This window comes from Lactuca serriola, chromosome 1, assembly GCF_051521515.1.
Source record: "Lactuca serriola cultivar US96UC23 chromosome 1, Lser_US96UC23_V15, whole genome shotgun sequence".
In the NCBI taxonomy this organism is placed as follows: domain Eukaryota; kingdom Viridiplantae; phylum Streptophyta; class Magnoliopsida; order Asterales; family Asteraceae; genus Lactuca; species Lactuca serriola.
The window spans coordinates 207,764,909-207,781,126 of record NC_136408.1 but is presented as its reverse complement, the minus strand read 5'-3'; the positions used below and the strand labels follow the sequence as shown (position 1 = coordinate 207,781,126).

The 16,218-nt window shown below is 50.6% G+C and overlaps 48 non-coding genes across 48 annotated transcripts; all 48 read right to left on the bottom strand.

Annotated features, from left to right (window-relative positions):
- Nucleotides 1-154: 154 nt before the first annotated feature.
- LOC145082478 (5S ribosomal RNA) lies at nt 155-273 on the bottom strand. Its single transcript, XR_013696991.1, has one exon. It is a non-coding gene; the product is annotated as a 5S ribosomal RNA (ribosomal RNA).
- Nucleotides 274-489: 216 nt separating this feature from the next.
- On the bottom strand, nt 490-608 carry LOC145085486 (5S ribosomal RNA). The gene has a single exon (XR_013699884.1). It is a non-coding gene; the product is annotated as a 5S ribosomal RNA (ribosomal RNA).
- A 218-nt stretch (nt 609-826) lies between these two features.
- On the bottom strand, nt 827-945 carry LOC145082828 (5S ribosomal RNA). Its single transcript, XR_013697331.1, has one exon. It is a non-coding gene; the product is annotated as a 5S ribosomal RNA (ribosomal RNA).
- A 218-nt stretch (nt 946-1,163) lies between these two features.
- On the bottom strand, nt 1,164-1,282 carry LOC145082477 (5S ribosomal RNA). Its single transcript, XR_013696990.1, has one exon. It is a non-coding gene; the product is annotated as a 5S ribosomal RNA (ribosomal RNA).
- Nucleotides 1,283-1,499: 217 nt separating this feature from the next.
- Nucleotides 1,500-1,618, bottom strand: LOC145083261 (5S ribosomal RNA). The gene has a single exon (XR_013697739.1). It is a non-coding gene; the product is annotated as a 5S ribosomal RNA (ribosomal RNA).
- Nucleotides 1,619-1,836: 218 nt separating this feature from the next.
- On the bottom strand, nt 1,837-1,955 carry LOC145082476 (5S ribosomal RNA). The gene has a single exon (XR_013696989.1). It is a non-coding gene; the product is annotated as a 5S ribosomal RNA (ribosomal RNA).
- Nucleotides 1,956-2,173: 218 nt separating this feature from the next.
- LOC145082474 (5S ribosomal RNA) lies at nt 2,174-2,292 on the bottom strand. Its single transcript, XR_013696988.1, has one exon. It is a non-coding gene; the product is annotated as a 5S ribosomal RNA (ribosomal RNA).
- Nucleotides 2,293-2,509: 217 nt separating this feature from the next.
- Nucleotides 2,510-2,628, bottom strand: LOC145082473 (5S ribosomal RNA). The gene has a single exon (XR_013696987.1). It is a non-coding gene; the product is annotated as a 5S ribosomal RNA (ribosomal RNA).
- Nucleotides 2,629-2,846: 218 nt separating this feature from the next.
- Nucleotides 2,847-2,965, bottom strand: LOC145082471 (5S ribosomal RNA). The gene has a single exon (XR_013696985.1). It is a non-coding gene; the product is annotated as a 5S ribosomal RNA (ribosomal RNA).
- A 218-nt stretch (nt 2,966-3,183) lies between these two features.
- Nucleotides 3,184-3,302, bottom strand: LOC145082470 (5S ribosomal RNA). Its single transcript, XR_013696984.1, has one exon. It is a non-coding gene; the product is annotated as a 5S ribosomal RNA (ribosomal RNA).
- Nucleotides 3,303-3,519: 217 nt separating this feature from the next.
- On the bottom strand, nt 3,520-3,638 carry LOC145082469 (5S ribosomal RNA). The gene has a single exon (XR_013696983.1). It is a non-coding gene; the product is annotated as a 5S ribosomal RNA (ribosomal RNA).
- Nucleotides 3,639-3,857: 219 nt separating this feature from the next.
- On the bottom strand, nt 3,858-3,976 carry LOC145082468 (5S ribosomal RNA). The gene has a single exon (XR_013696982.1). It is a non-coding gene; the product is annotated as a 5S ribosomal RNA (ribosomal RNA).
- Nucleotides 3,977-4,193: 217 nt separating this feature from the next.
- On the bottom strand, nt 4,194-4,312 carry LOC145085485 (5S ribosomal RNA). Its single transcript, XR_013699883.1, has one exon. It is a non-coding gene; the product is annotated as a 5S ribosomal RNA (ribosomal RNA).
- A 217-nt stretch (nt 4,313-4,529) lies between these two features.
- LOC145082827 (5S ribosomal RNA) lies at nt 4,530-4,648 on the bottom strand. Its single transcript, XR_013697330.1, has one exon. It is a non-coding gene; the product is annotated as a 5S ribosomal RNA (ribosomal RNA).
- A 218-nt stretch (nt 4,649-4,866) lies between these two features.
- Nucleotides 4,867-4,985, bottom strand: LOC145082467 (5S ribosomal RNA). The gene has a single exon (XR_013696981.1). It is a non-coding gene; the product is annotated as a 5S ribosomal RNA (ribosomal RNA).
- Nucleotides 4,986-5,203: 218 nt separating this feature from the next.
- LOC145082466 (5S ribosomal RNA) lies at nt 5,204-5,322 on the bottom strand. Its single transcript, XR_013696980.1, has one exon. It is a non-coding gene; the product is annotated as a 5S ribosomal RNA (ribosomal RNA).
- A 216-nt stretch (nt 5,323-5,538) lies between these two features.
- On the bottom strand, nt 5,539-5,657 carry LOC145085484 (5S ribosomal RNA). The gene has a single exon (XR_013699882.1). It is a non-coding gene; the product is annotated as a 5S ribosomal RNA (ribosomal RNA).
- Nucleotides 5,658-5,875: 218 nt separating this feature from the next.
- LOC145082826 (5S ribosomal RNA) lies at nt 5,876-5,994 on the bottom strand. The gene has a single exon (XR_013697329.1). It is a non-coding gene; the product is annotated as a 5S ribosomal RNA (ribosomal RNA).
- Nucleotides 5,995-6,212: 218 nt separating this feature from the next.
- Nucleotides 6,213-6,331, bottom strand: LOC145082465 (5S ribosomal RNA). The gene has a single exon (XR_013696979.1). It is a non-coding gene; the product is annotated as a 5S ribosomal RNA (ribosomal RNA).
- A 218-nt stretch (nt 6,332-6,549) lies between these two features.
- Nucleotides 6,550-6,668, bottom strand: LOC145082464 (5S ribosomal RNA). Its single transcript, XR_013696978.1, has one exon. It is a non-coding gene; the product is annotated as a 5S ribosomal RNA (ribosomal RNA).
- Nucleotides 6,669-6,886: 218 nt separating this feature from the next.
- On the bottom strand, nt 6,887-7,005 carry LOC145073448 (5S ribosomal RNA). Its single transcript, XR_013691378.1, has one exon. It is a non-coding gene; the product is annotated as a 5S ribosomal RNA (ribosomal RNA).
- Nucleotides 7,006-7,223: 218 nt separating this feature from the next.
- On the bottom strand, nt 7,224-7,342 carry LOC145082463 (5S ribosomal RNA). The gene has a single exon (XR_013696977.1). It is a non-coding gene; the product is annotated as a 5S ribosomal RNA (ribosomal RNA).
- Nucleotides 7,343-7,560: 218 nt separating this feature from the next.
- LOC145082462 (5S ribosomal RNA) lies at nt 7,561-7,679 on the bottom strand. The gene has a single exon (XR_013696976.1). It is a non-coding gene; the product is annotated as a 5S ribosomal RNA (ribosomal RNA).
- Nucleotides 7,680-7,896: 217 nt separating this feature from the next.
- On the bottom strand, nt 7,897-8,015 carry LOC145084633 (5S ribosomal RNA). The gene has a single exon (XR_013699071.1). It is a non-coding gene; the product is annotated as a 5S ribosomal RNA (ribosomal RNA).
- A 218-nt stretch (nt 8,016-8,233) lies between these two features.
- LOC145082460 (5S ribosomal RNA) lies at nt 8,234-8,352 on the bottom strand. Its single transcript, XR_013696974.1, has one exon. It is a non-coding gene; the product is annotated as a 5S ribosomal RNA (ribosomal RNA).
- Nucleotides 8,353-8,570: 218 nt separating this feature from the next.
- LOC145084415 (5S ribosomal RNA) lies at nt 8,571-8,689 on the bottom strand. Its single transcript, XR_013698859.1, has one exon. It is a non-coding gene; the product is annotated as a 5S ribosomal RNA (ribosomal RNA).
- Nucleotides 8,690-8,907: 218 nt separating this feature from the next.
- Nucleotides 8,908-9,026, bottom strand: LOC145082458 (5S ribosomal RNA). The gene has a single exon (XR_013696973.1). It is a non-coding gene; the product is annotated as a 5S ribosomal RNA (ribosomal RNA).
- A 218-nt stretch (nt 9,027-9,244) lies between these two features.
- On the bottom strand, nt 9,245-9,363 carry LOC145082457 (5S ribosomal RNA). Its single transcript, XR_013696972.1, has one exon. It is a non-coding gene; the product is annotated as a 5S ribosomal RNA (ribosomal RNA).
- Nucleotides 9,364-9,581: 218 nt separating this feature from the next.
- Nucleotides 9,582-9,700, bottom strand: LOC145082456 (5S ribosomal RNA). Its single transcript, XR_013696971.1, has one exon. It is a non-coding gene; the product is annotated as a 5S ribosomal RNA (ribosomal RNA).
- Nucleotides 9,701-9,918: 218 nt separating this feature from the next.
- Nucleotides 9,919-10,037, bottom strand: LOC145082455 (5S ribosomal RNA). The gene has a single exon (XR_013696970.1). It is a non-coding gene; the product is annotated as a 5S ribosomal RNA (ribosomal RNA).
- A 217-nt stretch (nt 10,038-10,254) lies between these two features.
- Nucleotides 10,255-10,373, bottom strand: LOC145082453 (5S ribosomal RNA). The gene has a single exon (XR_013696968.1). It is a non-coding gene; the product is annotated as a 5S ribosomal RNA (ribosomal RNA).
- Nucleotides 10,374-10,591: 218 nt separating this feature from the next.
- Nucleotides 10,592-10,710, bottom strand: LOC145082452 (5S ribosomal RNA). Its single transcript, XR_013696967.1, has one exon. It is a non-coding gene; the product is annotated as a 5S ribosomal RNA (ribosomal RNA).
- A 218-nt stretch (nt 10,711-10,928) lies between these two features.
- LOC145084414 (5S ribosomal RNA) lies at nt 10,929-11,047 on the bottom strand. The gene has a single exon (XR_013698858.1). It is a non-coding gene; the product is annotated as a 5S ribosomal RNA (ribosomal RNA).
- A 217-nt stretch (nt 11,048-11,264) lies between these two features.
- On the bottom strand, nt 11,265-11,383 carry LOC145082824 (5S ribosomal RNA). Its single transcript, XR_013697327.1, has one exon. It is a non-coding gene; the product is annotated as a 5S ribosomal RNA (ribosomal RNA).
- Nucleotides 11,384-11,601: 218 nt separating this feature from the next.
- On the bottom strand, nt 11,602-11,720 carry LOC145082451 (5S ribosomal RNA). Its single transcript, XR_013696966.1, has one exon. It is a non-coding gene; the product is annotated as a 5S ribosomal RNA (ribosomal RNA).
- Nucleotides 11,721-11,938: 218 nt separating this feature from the next.
- On the bottom strand, nt 11,939-12,057 carry LOC145082450 (5S ribosomal RNA). The gene has a single exon (XR_013696965.1). It is a non-coding gene; the product is annotated as a 5S ribosomal RNA (ribosomal RNA).
- Nucleotides 12,058-12,275: 218 nt separating this feature from the next.
- Nucleotides 12,276-12,394, bottom strand: LOC145082449 (5S ribosomal RNA). Its single transcript, XR_013696964.1, has one exon. It is a non-coding gene; the product is annotated as a 5S ribosomal RNA (ribosomal RNA).
- A 218-nt stretch (nt 12,395-12,612) lies between these two features.
- LOC145082447 (5S ribosomal RNA) lies at nt 12,613-12,731 on the bottom strand. The gene has a single exon (XR_013696962.1). It is a non-coding gene; the product is annotated as a 5S ribosomal RNA (ribosomal RNA).
- Nucleotides 12,732-12,948: 217 nt separating this feature from the next.
- On the bottom strand, nt 12,949-13,067 carry LOC145082446 (5S ribosomal RNA). Its single transcript, XR_013696961.1, has one exon. It is a non-coding gene; the product is annotated as a 5S ribosomal RNA (ribosomal RNA).
- A 218-nt stretch (nt 13,068-13,285) lies between these two features.
- LOC145082445 (5S ribosomal RNA) lies at nt 13,286-13,404 on the bottom strand. The gene has a single exon (XR_013696960.1). It is a non-coding gene; the product is annotated as a 5S ribosomal RNA (ribosomal RNA).
- A 218-nt stretch (nt 13,405-13,622) lies between these two features.
- LOC145084413 (5S ribosomal RNA) lies at nt 13,623-13,741 on the bottom strand. The gene has a single exon (XR_013698857.1). It is a non-coding gene; the product is annotated as a 5S ribosomal RNA (ribosomal RNA).
- A 217-nt stretch (nt 13,742-13,958) lies between these two features.
- LOC145075410 (5S ribosomal RNA) lies at nt 13,959-14,077 on the bottom strand. Its single transcript, XR_013692428.1, has one exon. It is a non-coding gene; the product is annotated as a 5S ribosomal RNA (ribosomal RNA).
- Nucleotides 14,078-14,295: 218 nt separating this feature from the next.
- Nucleotides 14,296-14,414, bottom strand: LOC145082444 (5S ribosomal RNA). The gene has a single exon (XR_013696959.1). It is a non-coding gene; the product is annotated as a 5S ribosomal RNA (ribosomal RNA).
- A 218-nt stretch (nt 14,415-14,632) lies between these two features.
- On the bottom strand, nt 14,633-14,751 carry LOC145082442 (5S ribosomal RNA). The gene has a single exon (XR_013696958.1). It is a non-coding gene; the product is annotated as a 5S ribosomal RNA (ribosomal RNA).
- Nucleotides 14,752-14,969: 218 nt separating this feature from the next.
- LOC145084411 (5S ribosomal RNA) lies at nt 14,970-15,088 on the bottom strand. The gene has a single exon (XR_013698855.1). It is a non-coding gene; the product is annotated as a 5S ribosomal RNA (ribosomal RNA).
- Nucleotides 15,089-15,305: 217 nt separating this feature from the next.
- LOC145075404 (5S ribosomal RNA) lies at nt 15,306-15,424 on the bottom strand. The gene has a single exon (XR_013692427.1). It is a non-coding gene; the product is annotated as a 5S ribosomal RNA (ribosomal RNA).
- A 218-nt stretch (nt 15,425-15,642) lies between these two features.
- Nucleotides 15,643-15,761, bottom strand: LOC145082441 (5S ribosomal RNA). The gene has a single exon (XR_013696957.1). It is a non-coding gene; the product is annotated as a 5S ribosomal RNA (ribosomal RNA).
- Nucleotides 15,762-15,979: 218 nt separating this feature from the next.
- LOC145082440 (5S ribosomal RNA) lies at nt 15,980-16,098 on the bottom strand. The gene has a single exon (XR_013696956.1). It is a non-coding gene; the product is annotated as a 5S ribosomal RNA (ribosomal RNA).
- Nucleotides 16,099-16,218: the final 120 nt, after the last annotated feature.

Here is a 16,218-nt window from a genome sequence, read left to right as displayed (position 1 = left end):
CGCGAGGCGTGGGACCCACGTGAGGGATCGGCTCCGTTCGGGAAACGCGGAAACAATCAACGATGAACCAGATGCCGCCCGAGCATAGACATAGCAAGAAAGAAAAAAAAAACGCACCTAAAACCTAAAAAAACGCAAACGGGCAACGAAAAAGGGGGTGCAACACGAGGACTTCCCAGGGGGTCACCCATCCTAGTACTACTCTCGCCCAAGCACGCTTAACTGCGGAGTTCTGATGGGATCCGGTGCATTAGTGCTGGTATGATCGCACCCGAAATACTATCCATGCTTATTGTTTTTATGTCTTACAAGACGCAGAACGTCGTTTGCTTTCGTACGCGAGGCGTGGGACCCACGTGAGGGATCGGCTCCGTTCGGGAAACGCGGAAACAATCAACGATGAACCGGATGCCGCCCGAGCATAGACATAGCAAGAAAGAAAAAAAACGCACCTAAAACCTAAAAAAACGCAAACGGGCAACGAAAAAGGGGGTGCAACACGAGGACTTCCCAGGGGGTCACCCATCCTAGTACTACTCTCGCCCAAGCACGCTTAACTGCAGAGTTCTGATTGGATCCGATGCATTAGTGCTGGTATGATCGCACCCGAAATACTATCCATGCTTATTGTTTTTATGTCTTACAAGACGCAGAACGTCGTTTGCTTTCGAACGCGAGGCGTGGGACCCACGTGAGGGATCGGCTCCGTTCGGGAAACGCGGAAACAATCAACGATGAACCGGATGCCGCCCGAGCATAGACATAGCAAGAAAGAAAAAAAAAACGCACCTAAAACCTAAAAAAACGCAAACGGGCAACGAAAAAGGGGGTGCAACACGAGGAATTCCCAGGGGGTCACCCATCCTAGTACTACTCTCGCCCAAGCACGCTTAACTGCGGAGTTCTGATGGGATCCGGTGCATTAGTGCTGGTATGATCGCACCCGAAATACTATCCATGCTTATTGTTTTTATGTCTTACAAGACGCAGAACGTCGTTTGCTTTCGAACGCGAGGCGTGGGACCCACGTGAGGGATCGGCTCCGTTCGGGAAACGCGGAAACAATCAACGATGAACCGGATGCCACCCGAGCATAGACATAGCAAGAAAGAAAAAAAAAACGCACCTAAAACCTAAAAAAACGCAAACGGGCAACGAAAAAGGGGGTGCAACACGAGGACTTCCCAGGGGGTCACCCATCCTAGTACTACTCTCGCCCAAGCACGCTTAACTGCGGAGTTCTGATGGGATCCGGTGCATTAGTGCTGGTATGATCGCACCCGAAATACTATCCATGCTTATTGTTTTTATGTCTTACAAGACGCAGAACGTCGTTTGCTTTCGTACGCGAGGCGTGGGACCCACGTGAGGGATCGGCTCCGTTCGGGAAACGCGGAAACAATCAACGATGAACCGGATGCCGCCCGAGCATAGACATAGCAAGAAAGAAAAAAAAACGCACCTAAAACCTAAAAAAACGCAAACGGGCAACGAAAAAGGGGGTGCAACACAAGGACTTCCCAGGGGGTCACCCATCCTAGTACTACTCTCGCCCAAGCACGCTTAACTGCGGAGTTCTGATGGGATCCGGTGCATTAGTGCTGGTATGATCGCACCCGAAATACTATCCATGCTTATTGTTTTTATGTCTTACAAGACGCAGAACGTCGTTTGCTTTCGAACGCGAGGCGTGGGACCCACGTGAGGGATCGGCTCCGTTCGGGAAACGCGGAAACAATCAACGATGAACCGGATGCCGCCCGAGCATAGACATAGCAAGAAAGAAAAAAAAAACGCACCTAAAACCTAAAAAAACGCAAACGGGCAACGAAAAAGGGGGTGCAACACGAGGACTTCCCAGGGGGTCACCCATCCTAGTACTACTCTCGCCCAAGCACGCTTAACTGCGGAGTTCTGATGGGATCCGGTGCATTAGTGCTGGTATGATCGCACCCGAAATACTATCCATGCTTATTGTTTTTATGTCTTACAAGACGCAGAACGTCGTTTGCTTTCGTACGCGAGGCGTGGGACCCACGTGAGGGATCGGCTCCGTTCGGGAAACGCGGAAACAATCAACGATGAACCGGATGCCGCCCGAGCATAGACATAGCAAGAAAGAAAAAAAAAACGCACCTAAAACCTAAAAAAACGCAAACGGGCAACGAAAAAGGGGGTGCAACACGAGGACTTCCCAGGGGGTCACCCATCCTAGTACTACTCTCGCCCAAGCACGCTTAACTGCGGAGTTCTGATGGGATCCGGTGCATTAGTGCTGGTATGATCGCACCCGAAATACTATCCATGCTTATTGTTTTTATGTCTTACAAGACGCAGAACGTCGTTTGCTTTCGTACGCGAGGCGTGGGACCCACGTGAGGGATCGGCTCCGTTCGGGAAACGCGGAAACAATCAACGATGAACCGGATGCCGCCCGAGCATAGACATAGCAAGAAAGAAAAAAAAACGCACCTAAAACCTAAAAAAACGCAAACGGGCAACGAAAAAGGGGGTGCAACACGAGGACTTCCCAGGGGGTCACCCATCCTAGTACTACTCTCGCCCAAGCACGCTTAACTGCGGAGTTCTGATGGGATCCGGTGCATTAGTGCTGGTATGATCGCACCCGAAATACTATCCATGCTTATTGTTTTTATGTCTTACAAGACGCAGAACGTCGTTTGCTTTCGAACGCGAGGCGTGGGACCCACGTGAGGGATCGGCTCCGTTCGGGAAACGCGGAAACAATCAACGATGAACCGGATGCCGCCCGAGCATAGACATAGCAAGAAAGAAAAAAAAAACGCACCTAAAACCTAAAAAAACGCAAACGGGCAACGAAAAAGGGGGTGCAACACGAGGACTTCCCAGGGGGTCACCCATCCTAGTACTACTCTCGCCCAAGCACGCTTAACTGCGGAGTTCTGATGGGATCCGGTGCATTAGTGCTGGTATGATCGCACCCGAAATACTATCCATGCTTATTGTTTTTATGTCTTACAAGACGCAGAACGTCGTTTGCTTTCGAACGCGAGGCGTGGGACCCACGTGAGGGATCGGCTCCGTTCGGGAAACGCGGAAACAATCAACGATGAACCGGATGCCGCCCGAGCATAGACATAGCAAGAAAGAAAAAAAAAACGCACCTAAAACCTAAAAAAACGCAAACGGGCAACGAAAAAGGGGGTGCAACACGAGGACTTCCCAGGGGGTCACCCATCCTAGTACTACTCTCGCCCAAGCACGCTTAACTGCGGAGTTCTGATGGGATCCGGTGCATTAGTGCTGGTATGATCGCACCCGAAATACTATCCATGCTTATTGTTTTTATGTCTTACAAGACGCAGAACGTCGTTTGCTTTCGTACGCGAGGCGTGGGACCCACGTGAGGGATCGGCTCCGTTCGGGAAACGCGGAAACAATCAACGATGAACCGGATGCCGCCCGAGCATAGACATAGCAAGAAAGAAAAAAAAACGCACCTAAAACCTAAAAAAACGCAAACGGGCAACGAAAAAGGGGGTGCAACACGAGGACTTCCCAGGGGGTCACCCATCCTAGTACTACTCTCGCCCAAGCACGCTTAACTGCGGAGTTCTGATGGGATCCGGTGCATTAGTGCTGGTATGATCGCACCCGAAATACTATCCATGCTTATTGTTTTTATGTCTTACAAGACGCAGAACGTCGTTTGCTTTCGTACGCGAGGCGTGGGACCCACGTGAGGGATCGGCTCCGTTCGGGAAACGCGGAAACAATCAACGATGAACCGGATGCCGCCCGAGCATAGACATAGCAAGAAAGAAAAAAAAAAACGCACCTAAAACCTAAAAAAACGCAAACGGGCAACGAAAAAGGGGGTGCAACACGAGGACTTCCCAGGGGGTCACCCATCCTAGTACTACTCTCGCCCAAGCACGCTTAACTGCGGAGTTCTGATGGGATCCGGTGCATTAGTGCTGGTATGATCGCACCCGAAATACTATCCATGCTTATTGTTTTTATGTCTTACAAGACGCAGAACGTCGTTTGCTTTCGTACGCGAGGCGTGGGACCCACGTGAGGGATCGGCTCCGTTCGGGAAACGCGGAAACAATCAACGATGAACCGGATGCCGCCCGAGCATAGACATAGCAAGAAAGAAAAAAAAACGCACCTAAAACCTAAAAAAACGCAAACGGGCAACGAAAAAGGGGGTGCAACACGAGGACTTCCCAGGGGGTCACCCATCCTAGTACTACTCTCGCCCAAGCACGCTTAACTGCAGAGTTCTGATTGGATCCGATGCATTAGTGCTGGTATGATCGCACCCGAAATACTATCCATGCTTATTGTTTTTATGTCTTACAAGACGCAGAACGTCGTTTGCTTTCGAACGCGAGGCGTGGGACCCACGTGAGGGATCGGCTCCGTTCGGGAAACGCGGAAACAATCAACGATGAACCGGATGCCGCCCGAGCATAGACATAGCAAGAAAGAAAAAAAAACGCACCTAAAACCTAAAAAAACGCAAACGGGCAACGAAAAAGGGGGTGCAACACGAGGAATTCCCAGGGGGTCACCCATCCTAGTACTACTCTCGCCCAAGCACGCTTAACTGCGGAGTTCTGATGGGATCCGGTGCATTAGTGCTGGTATGATCGCACCCGAAATACTATCCATGCTTATTGTTTTTATGTCTTACAAGACGCAGAACGTCGTTTGCTTTCGTACGCGAGGCGTGGGACCCACGTGAGGGATCGGCTCCGTTCGGGAAACGCGGAAACAATCAACGATGAACCGGATGCCGCCCGAGCATAGACATAGCAAGAAAGAAAAAAAAAACGCACCTAAAACCTAAAAAAACGCAAACGGGCAACGAAAAAGGGGGTGCAACACGAGGACTTCCCAGGGGGTCACCCATCCTAGTACTACTCTCGCCCAAGCACGCTTAACTGCGGAGTTCTGATGGGATCCGGTGCATTAGTGCTGGTATGATCGCACCCGAAATACTATCCATGCTTATTGTTTTTATGTCTTACAAGACGCAGAACGTCGTTTGCTTTCGTACGCGAGGCGTGGGACCCACGTGAGGGATCGGCTCCGTTCGGGAAACGCGGAAACAATCAACGATGAACCAGATGCCGCCCGAGCATAGACATAGCAAGAAAGAAAAAAAAAACGCACCTAAAACCTAAAAAAACGCAAACGGGCAACGAAAAAGGGGGTGCAACACGAGGACTTCCCAGGGGGTCACCCATCCTAGTACTACTCTCGCCCAAGCACGCTTAACTGCGGAGTTCTGATGGGATCCGGTGCATTAGTGCTGGTATGATCGCACCCGAAATACTATCCATGCTTATTGTTTTTATGTCTTACAAGACGCAGAACGTCGTTTGCTTTCGTACGCGAGGCGTGGGACCCACGTGAGGGATCGGCTCCGTTCGGGAAACGCGGAAACAATCAACGATGAACCGGATGCCGCCCGAGCATAGACATAGCAAGAAAGAAAAAAAACGCACCTAAAACCTAAAAAAACGCAAACGGGCAACGAAAAAGGGGGTGCAACACGAGGACTTCCCAGGGGGTCACCCATCCTAGTACTACTCTCGCCCAAGCACGCTTAACTGCAGAGTTCTGATTGGATCCGATGCATTAGTGCTGGTATGATCGCACCCGAAATACTATCCATGCTTATTGTTTTTATGTCTTACAAGACGCAGAACGTCGTTTGCTTTCGAACGCGAGGCGTGGGACCCACGTGAGGGATCGGCTCCGTTCGGGAAACGCGGAAACAATCAACGATGAACCGGATGCCGCCCGAGCATAGACATAGCAAGAAAGAAAAAAAAAACGCACCTAAAACCTAAAAAAACGCAAACGGGCAACGAAAAAGGGGGTGCAACACGAGGAATTCCCAGGGGGTCACCCATCCTAGTACTACTCTCGCCCAAGCACGCTTAACTGCGGAGTTCTGATGGGATCCGGTGCATTAGTGCTGGTATGATCGCACCCGAAATACTATCCATGCTTATTGTTTTTATGTCTTACAAGACGCAGAACGTCGTTTGCTTTCGTACGCGAGGCGTGGGACCCACGTGAGGGATCGGCTCCGTTCGGGAAACGCGGAAACAATCAACGATGAACCGGATGCCGCCCGAGCATAGACATAGCAAGAAAGAAAAAAAAAACGCACCTAAAACCTAAAAAAACGCAAACGGGCAACGAAAAAGGGGGTGCAACACGAGGACTTCCCAGGGGGTCACCCATCCTAGTACTACTCTCGCCCAAGCACGCTTAACTGCGGAGTTCTGATGGGATCCGGTGCATTAGTGCTGGTATGATCGCACCCGAACTACTATCCATGCTTATTGTTTTTATGTCTTACAAGACGCAGAACGTCGTTTGCTTTCGTACGCGAGGCGTGGGACCCACGTGAGGGATCGGCTCTGTTCGGGAAACGCGGAAACAATCAACGATGAACCAGATGCCGCCCGAGCATAGACATAGCAAGAAAGAAAAAAAAAACGCACCTAAAACCTAAAAAAACGCAAACGGGCAACGAAAAAGGGGGTGCAACACGAGGACTTCCCAGGGGGTCACCCATCCTAGTACTACTCTCGCCCAAGCACGCTTAACTGCGGAGTTCTGATGGGATCCGGTGCATTAGTGCTGGTATGATCGCACCCGAAATACTATCCATGCTTATTGTTTTTATGTCTTACAAGACGCAGAACGTCGTTTGCTTTCGAACGCGAGGCGTGGGACCCACGTGAGGGATCGGCTCCGTTCGGGAAACGCGGAAACAATCAACGATGAACCGGATGCCGCCCGAGCATAGACATAGCAAGAAAGAAAAAAAAAACGCACCTAAAACCTAAAAAAACGCAAACGGGCAACGAAAAAGGGGGTGCAACACGAGGACTTCCCAGGGGGTCACCCATCCTAGTACTACTCTCGCCCAAGCACGCTTAACTGCGGAGTTGTGATGGGATCCGGTGCATTAGTGCTTGTATGATCGCACCCGAAATACTATCCATGCTTATTGTTTTTATGTCTTACAAGACGCAGAACGTCGTTTGCTTTCGTACGCGAGGCGTGGGACCCACGTGAGGGATCGGCTCCGTTCGGGAAACGCGGAAACAATCAACGATGAACCAGATGCCGCCCGAGCATAGACATAGCAAGAAAGAAAAAAAAAACGCACCTAAAACCTAAAAAAACGCAAACGGGCAACGAAAAAGGGGGTGCAACACGAGGACTTCCCAGGGGGTCACCCATCCTAGTACTACTCTCGCCCAAGCACGCTTAACTGCGGAGTTCTGATGGGATCCGGTGCATTAGTGCTGGTATGATCGCACCCGAAATACTATCCATGCTTATTGTTTTTATGTCTTACAAGACGCAGAACGTCGTTTGCTTTCGAACGCGAGGCGTGGGACCCACGTGAGGGATCGGCTCCGTTCGGGAAACGCGGAAACAATCAACGATGAACCGGATGCCGCCCGAGCATAGACATAGCAAGAAAGAAAAAAAAAACGCACCTAAAACCTAAAAAAACGCAAACGGGCAACGAAAAAGGGGGTGCAACACGAGGACTTCCCAGGGGGTCACCCATCCTAGTACTACTCTCGCCCAAGCACGCTTAACTGCGGAGTTCTGATGGGATCCGGTGCATTAGTGCTGGTATGATCGCACCCGAAATACTATCCATGCTTATTGTTTTTATGTCTTACAAGACGCAGAACGTCGTTTGCTTTCGTACGCGAGGCGTGGGACCCACGTGAGGGATCGGCTCCGTTCGGGAAACGCGGAAACAATCAACGATGAACCGGATGCCGCCCGAGCATAGACATAGCAAGAAAGAAAAAAAAACGCACCTAAAACCTAAAAAAACGCAAACGGGCAACGAAAAAGGGGGTGCAACACGAGGACTTCCCAGGGGGTCACCCATCCTAGTACTACTCTCGCCCAAGCACGCTTAACTGCGGAGTTCTGATGGGATCCGGTGCATTAGTGTTGGTATGATCGCACCCGAAATACTATCCATGCTTATTGTTTTTATGTCTTACAAGACGCAGAACGTCGTTTGCTTTCGAACGCGAGGCGTGGGACCCACGTGAGGGATCGGCTCCGTTCGGGAAACGCGGAAACAATCAACGATGAACCGGATGCCGCCCGAGCATAGACATAGCAAGAAAGAAAAAAAAAACGCACCTAAAACCTAAAAAAACGCAAACGGGCAACGAAAAAGGGGGTGCAACACGAGGACTTCCCAGGGGGTCACCCATCCTAGTACTACTCTCGCCCAAGCACGCTTAACTGCGGAGTTCTGATGGGATCCGGTGCATTAGTGCTGGTATGATCGCACCCGAAATACTATCCATGCTTATTGTTTTTATGTCTTACAAGACGCAGAACGTCGTTTGCTTTCGAACGCGAGGCGTGGGACCCACGTGAGGGATCGGCTCCGTTCGGGAAACGCGGAAACAATCAACGATGAACCGGATGCCGCCCGAGCATAGACATAGCAAGAAAGAAAAAAAAAACGCACCTAAAACCTAAAAAAACGCAAACGGGCAACGAAAAAGGGGGTGTAACACGAGGACTTCCCAGGGGGTCACCCATCCTAGTACTACTCTCGCCCAAGCACGCTTAACTGCGGAGTTCTGATGGGATCCGGTGCATTAGTGCTGGTATGATCGCACCCGAAATACTATCCATGCTTATTGTTTTTATGTCTTACAAGACGCAGAACGTCGTTTGCTTTCGTACGCGAGGCGTGGGACCCACGTGAGGGATCGGCTCCGTTCGGGAAACGCGGAAACAATCAACGATGAACCGGATGCCGCCCGAGCATAGACATAGCAAGAAAGAAAAAAAAAACGCACCTAAAACCTAAAAAAACGCAAACGGGCAACGAAAAAGGGGGTGCAACACGAGGACTTCCCAGGGGGTCACCCATCCTAGTACTACTCTCGCCCAAGCACGCTTAACTGCGGAGTTCTGATGGGATCCGGTGCATTAGTGCTGGTATGATCGCACCCGAACTACTATCCATGCTTATTGTTTTTATGTCTTACAAGACGCAGAACGTCGTTTGCTTTCGTACGCGAGGCGTGGGACCCACGTGAGGGATCGGCTCCGTTCGGGAAACGCGGAAACAATCAACGATGAACCAGATGCCGCCCGAGCATAGACATAGCAAGAAAGAAAAAAAAAACGCACCTAAAACCTAAAAAAACGCAAACGGGCAACGAAAAAGGGGGTGCAACACGAGGACTTCCCAGGGGGTCACCCATCCTAGTACTACTCTCGCCCAAGCACGCTTAACTGCGGAGTTCTGATGGGATCCGGTGCATTAGTGCTGGTATGATCGCACCCGAAATACTATCCATGCTTATTGTTTTTATGTCTTACAAGACGCAGAACGTCGTTTGCTTTCGAACGCGAGGCGTGGGACCCACGTGAGGGATCGGCTCCGTTCGGGAAACGCGGAAACAATCAACGATGAACCGGATGCCGCCCGAGCATAGACATAGCAAGAAAGAAAAAAAAAACGCACCTAAAACCTAAAAAAACGCAAACGGGCAACGAAAAAGGGGGTGCAACACGAGGACTTCCCAGGGGGTCACCCATCCTAGTACTACTCTCGCCCAAGCACGCTTAACTGCGGAGTTCTGATGGGATCCGGTGCATTAGTGCTGGTATGATCGCACCCGAAATACTATCCATGCTTATTGTTTTTATGTCTTACAAGACGCAGAACGTCGTTTGCTTTCGAACGCGAGGCGTGGGACCCACGTGAGGGATCGGCTCCGTTCGGGAAACGCGGAAACAATCAACGATGAACCGGATGCCGCCCGAGCATAGACATAGCAAGAAAGAAAAAAAAAACGCACCTAAAACCTAAAAAAACGCAAACGGGCAACGAAAAAGGGGGTGCAACACGAGGACTTCCCAGGGGGTCACCCATCCTAGTACTACTCTCGCCCAAGCACGCTTAACTGCGGAGTTCTGATGGGATCCGGTGCATTAGTGCTGGTATGATCGCACCCGAAATACTATCCATGCTTATTGTTTTTATGTCTTACAAGACGCAGAACGTCGTTTGCTTTCGTACGCGAGGCGTGGGACCCACGTGAGGGATCGGCTCCGTTCGGGAAACGCGGAAACAATCAACGATGAACCGGATGCCGCCCGAGCATAGACATAGCAAGAAAGAAAAAAAAACGCACCTAAAACCTAAAAAAACGCAAACGGGCAACGAAAAAGGGGGTGCAACACGAGGACTTCCCAGGGGGTCACCCATCCTAGTACTACTCTCGCCCAAGCACGCTTAACTGCGGAGTTCTGATGGGATCCGGTGCATTAGTGCTGGTATGATCGCACCCGAAATACTATCCATGCTTATTGTTTTTATGTCTTACAAGACGCAGAACGTCGTTTGCTTTCGAACGCGAGGCGTGGGACCCACGTGAGGGATCGGCTCCGTTCGGGAAACGCGGAAACAATCAACGATGAACCGGATGCCGCCCGAGCATAGACATAGCAAGAAAGAAAAAAAAAACGCACCTAAAACCTAAAAAAACGCAAACGGGCAACGAAAAAGGGGGTGCAACACGAGGACTTCCCAGGGGGTCACCCATCCTAGTACTACTCTCGCCCAAGCACGCTTAACTGCGGAGTTCTGATGGGATCCGGTGCATTAGTGCTGGTATGATCGCACCCGAAATACTATCCATGCTTATTGTTTTTATGTCTTACAAGACGCAGAACGTCGTTTGCTTTCGAACGCGAGGCGTGGGACCCACGTGAGGGATCGGCTCCGTTCGGGAAACGCGGAAACAATCAACGATGAACCGGATGCCGCCCGAGCATAGACATAGCAAGAAAGAAAAAAAAAACGCACCTAAAACCTAAAAAAACGCAAACGGGCAACGAAAAAGGGGGTGTAACACGAGGACTTCCCAGGGGGTCACCCATCCTAGTACTACTCTCGCCCAAGCACGCTTAACTGCGGAGTTCTGATGGGATCCGGTGCATTAGTGCTGGTATGATCGCACCCGAAATACTATCCATGCTTATTGTTTTTATGTCTTACAAGACGCAGAACGTCGTTTGCTTTCGAACGCGAGGCGTGGGACCCACGTGAGGGATCGGCTCCGTTCGGGAAACGCGGAAACAATCAACGATGAACCGGATGCCGCCCGAGCATAGACATAGCAAGAAAGAAAAAAAAACGCACCTAAAACCTAAAAAAACGCAAACGGGCAACGAAAAAGGGGGTGCAACACGAGGAATTCCCAGGGGGTCACCCATCCTAGTACTACTCTCGCCCAAGCACGCTTAACTGCGGAGTTCTGATGGGATCCGGTGCATTAGTGCTGGTATGATCGCACCCGAAATACTATCCATGCTTATTGTTTTTATGTCTTACAAGACGCAGAACGTCGTTTGCTTTCGTACGCGAGGCGTGGGACCCACGTGAGGGATCGGCTCCGTTCGGGAAACGCGGAAACAATCAACGATGAACCGGATGCCGCCCGAGCATAGACATAGCAAGAAAGAAAAAAAAAACGCACCTAAAACCTAAAAAAACGCAAACGGGCAACGAAAAAGGGGGTGCAACACGAGGACTTCCCAGGGGGTCACCCATCCTAGTACTACTCTCGCCCAAGCACGCTTAACTGCGGAGTTCTGATGGGATCCGGTGCATTAGTGCTGGTATGATCGCACCCGAACTACTATCCATGCTTATTGTTTTTATGTCTTACAAGACGCAGAACGTCGTTTGCTTTCGTACGCGAGGCGTGGGACCCACGTGAGGGATCGGCTCCGTTCGGGAAACGCGGAAACAATCAACGATGAACCAGATGCCGCCCGAGCATAGACATAGCAAGAAAGAAAAAAAAAACGCACCTAAAACCTAAAAAAACGCAAACGGGCAACGAAAAAGGGGGTGCAACACGAGGACTTCCCAGGGGGTCACCCATCCTAGTACTACTCTCGCCCAAGCACGCTTAACTGCGGAGTTCTGATGGGATCCGGTGCATTAGTGCTGGTATGATCGCACCCGAAATACTATCCATGCTTATTGTTTTTATGTCTTACAAGACGCAGAACGTCGTTTGCTTTCGAACGCGAGGCGTGGGACCCACGTGAGGGATCGGCTCCGTTCGGGAAACGCGGAAACAATCAACGATGAACCGGATGCCGCCCGAGCATAGACATAGCAAGAAAGAAAAAAAAAACGCACCTAAAACCTAAAAAAACGCAAACGGGCAACGAAAAAGGGGGTGCAACACGAGGACTTCCCAGGGGGTCACCCATCCTAGTACTACTCTCGCCCAAGCACGCTTAACTGCGGAGTTCTGATGGGATCCGGTGCATTAGTGCTGGTATGATCGCACCCGAAATACTATCCATGCTTATTGTTTTTATGTCTTACAAGACGCAGAACGTCGTTTGCTTTCGAACGCGAGGCGTGGGACCCACGTGAGGGATCGGCTCCGTTCGGGAAACGCGGAAACAATCAACGATGAACCGGATGCCGCCCGAGCATAGACATAGCAAGAAAGAAAAAAAAAACGCACCTAAAACCTAAAAAAACGCAAACGGGCAACGAAAAAGGGGGTGCAACACGAGGACTTCCCAGGGGGTCACCCATCCTAGTACTACTCTCGCCCAAGCACGCTTAACTGCGGAGTTCTGATGGGATCCGGTGCATTAGTGCTGGTATGATCGCACCCGAAATACTATCCATGCTTATTGTTTTTATGTCTTACAAGACGCAGAACGTCGTTTGCTTTCGTACGCGAGGCGTGGGACCCACGTGAGGGATCGGCTCCGTTCGGGAAACGCGGAAACAATCAACGATGAACCGGATGCCGCCCGAGCATAGACATAGCAAGAAAGAAAAAAAAACGCACCTAAAACCTAAAAAAACGCAAACGGGCAACGAAAAAGGGGGTGCAACACGAGGACTTCCCAGGGGGTCACCCATCCTAGTACTACTCTCGCCCAAGCACGCTTAACTGCGGAGTTCTGATGGGATCCGGTGCATTAGTGCTGGTATGATCGCACCCGAAATACTATCCATGCTTATTGTTTTTATGTCTTACAAGACGCAGAACGTCGTTTGCTTTCGAACGCGAGGCGTGGGACCCACGTGAGGGATCGGCTCCGTTCGGGAAACGCGGAAACAATCAACGATGAACCGGATGCCGCCCGAGCATAGACATAGCAAGAAAGAAAAAAAAAACGCACCTAAAACCTAAAAAAACGCAAACGGGCAACGAAAAAGGGGGTGCAACACGAGGACTTCCCAGGGGGTCACCCATCCTAGTACTACTCTCGCCCAAGCACGCTTAACTGCGGAGTTCTGATGGGATCCGGTGCATTAGTGCTGGTATGATCGCACCCGAAATACTATCCATGCTTATTGTTTTTATGTCTTACAAGACGCAGAACGTCGTTTGCTTTCGAACGCGAGGCGTGGGACCCACGTGAGGGATCGGCTCCGTTCGGGAAACGCGGAAACAATCAACGATGAACCGGATGCCGCCCGAGCATAGACATAGCAAGAAAGAAAAAAAAAACGCACCTAAAATCTAAAAAAACGCAAACGGGCAACGAAAAAGGGGGTGTAACACGAGGACTTCCCAGGGGGTCACCCATCCTAGTACTACTCTCGCCCAAGCACGCTTAACTGCGGAGTTCTGATGGGATCCGGTGCATTAGTGCTGGTATGATCGCACCCGAAATACTATCCATGCTTATTGTTTTTATGTCTTACAAGACGCAGAACGTCGTTTGCTTTCGTACGCGAGGCGTGGGACCCACGTGAGGGATCGGCTCCGTTCGGGAAACGCAGAAACAATCAACGATGAACCGGATGCCGCCCGAGCATAGACATAGCAAGAAAGAAAAAAAAACGCACCTAAAACCTAAAAAAACGCAAACGGGCAACGAAAAAGGGGGTGCAACACGAGGACTTCCCAGGGGGTCACCAATCCTAGTACTACTCTCGCCCAAGCACGCTTAACTGCGGAGTTCTGATGGGATCTGGTGCATTAGTAATGGTATGATCGCACCCGAAATACTATCCATGCTTATTGTTTTTATGTCTTACAAGACGCAGAACGTCGTTTGCTTTCGTACGCGAGGCGTGGGACCCACGTGAGGGATCGGCTCCGTTCGGGAAACGCGGAAACAATCAACGATGAACCGGATGCCGCCCGAGCATAGACATAGCAAGAAAGAAAAAAAAACGCACCTAAAACCTAAAAAAAACGCAAACGGGCAACGAAAAAGGGGGTGCAACACGAGGACTTCCCAGGGGGTCACCCATCCTAGTACTACTCTCGCCCAAGCACGCTTAACTGCGGAGTTCTGATGGGATCCGGTGCATTAGTGCTGGTATGATCGCACCCGAAATACTATCCATGCTTATTGTTTTTATGTCTTACAAGACGCAGAACGTCGTTTGCTTTCGAACGCGAGGCGTGGGACCCACGTGAGGGATCGGCTCCGTTCGGGAAACGCGGAAACAATCAACGATGAACCGGATGCCGCCCGAGCATAGACATAGCAAGAAAGAAAAAAAAAACGCACCTAAAACCTAAAAAAACGCAAACGGGCAACGAAAAAGGGGGTGCAACACGAGGACTTCCCAGGGGGTCACCCATCCTAGTACTACTCTCGCCCAAGCACGCTTAACTGCGGAGTTCTGATGGGATCCGGTGCATTAGTGCTGGTATGATCGCACCCGAAATACTATCCATGCTTATTGTTTTTATGTCTTACAAGACGCAGAACGTCGTTTGCTTTCGAACGCGAGGCGTGGGACCCACGTGAGGGATCGGCTCCGTTCGGGAAACGCGGAAACAATCAACGATGAACCGGATGCCGCCCGAGCATAGACATAGCAAGAAAGAAAAAAAAAACGCACCTAAAATCTAAAAAAACGCAAACGGGCAACGAAAAAGGGGGTGTAACACGAGGACTTCCCAGGGGGTCACCCATCCTAGTACTACTCTCGCCCAAGCACGCTTAACTGCGGAGTTCTGATGGGATCCGGTGCATTAGTGCTGGTATGATCGCACCCGAAATACTATCCATGCTTATTGTTTTTATGTCTTACAAGACGCAGAACGTCGTTTGCTTTCGTACGCGAGGCGTGGGACCCACGTGAGGGATCGGCTCCGTTCGGGAAACGCAGAAACAATCAACGATGAACCGGATGCCGCCCGAGCATAGACATAGCAAGAAAGAAAAAAAAACGCACCTAAAACCTAAAAAAACGCAAACGGGCAACGAAAAAGGGGGTGCAACACGAGGACTTCCCAGGGGGTCACCAATCCTAGTACTACTCTCGCCCAAGCACGCTTAACTGCGGAGTTCTGATGGGATCTGGTGCATTAGTAATGGTATGATCGCACCCGAAATACTATCCATGCTTATTGTTTTTATGTCTTACAAGACGCAGAACGTCGTTTGCTTTCGTACGCGAGGCGTGGGACCCACGTGAGGGATCGGCTCCGTTCGGGAAACGCGGAAACAATCAACGATGAACCGGATGCCGCCCGAGCATAGACATAGCAAGAAAGAAAAAAAAACGCACCTAAAACCTAAAAAAAACGCAAACGGGCAACGAAAAAGGGGGTGCAACACGAGGACTTCCCAGGGGGTCACCCATCCTAGTACTACTCTCGCCCAAGCACGCTTAACTGCGGAGTTCTGATGGGATCCGGTGCATTAGTGCTGGTATGATCGCACCCGAAATACTATCCATGCTTATTGTTTTTATGTCTTACAAGACGCAGAACGTCGTTTGCTTTCGTACGCGAGGCGTGGGACCCACGTGAGGGATCGACTCCGTTCGGGAAACGCGGAAACAATCAACGATGAACCGGATGCCGCCCGAGCATAGACATAGCAAGAAAGAAAAAAAAAACGCACCTAAAACCTAAAAAAACGCAAACGGGCAACGAAAAAGGGGGTGCAACACGAGGACTTCCCAGGGGGTCACCCATCCTAGTACTACTCTCGCCCAAGCACGCTTAACTGCGGAGTTCTGATGGGATCCGGTGCATTAGTGCTGGTATGATCGCACCCGAAATACTATCCATGCTTATTGTTTTTATGTCTTACAAGACGCAGAACGTCGTTTGCTTTCGTACGCGAGGCGTGGGACCCACGTGAGGGATCGGCTCCGTTCGGGAAACGCGGAAACAA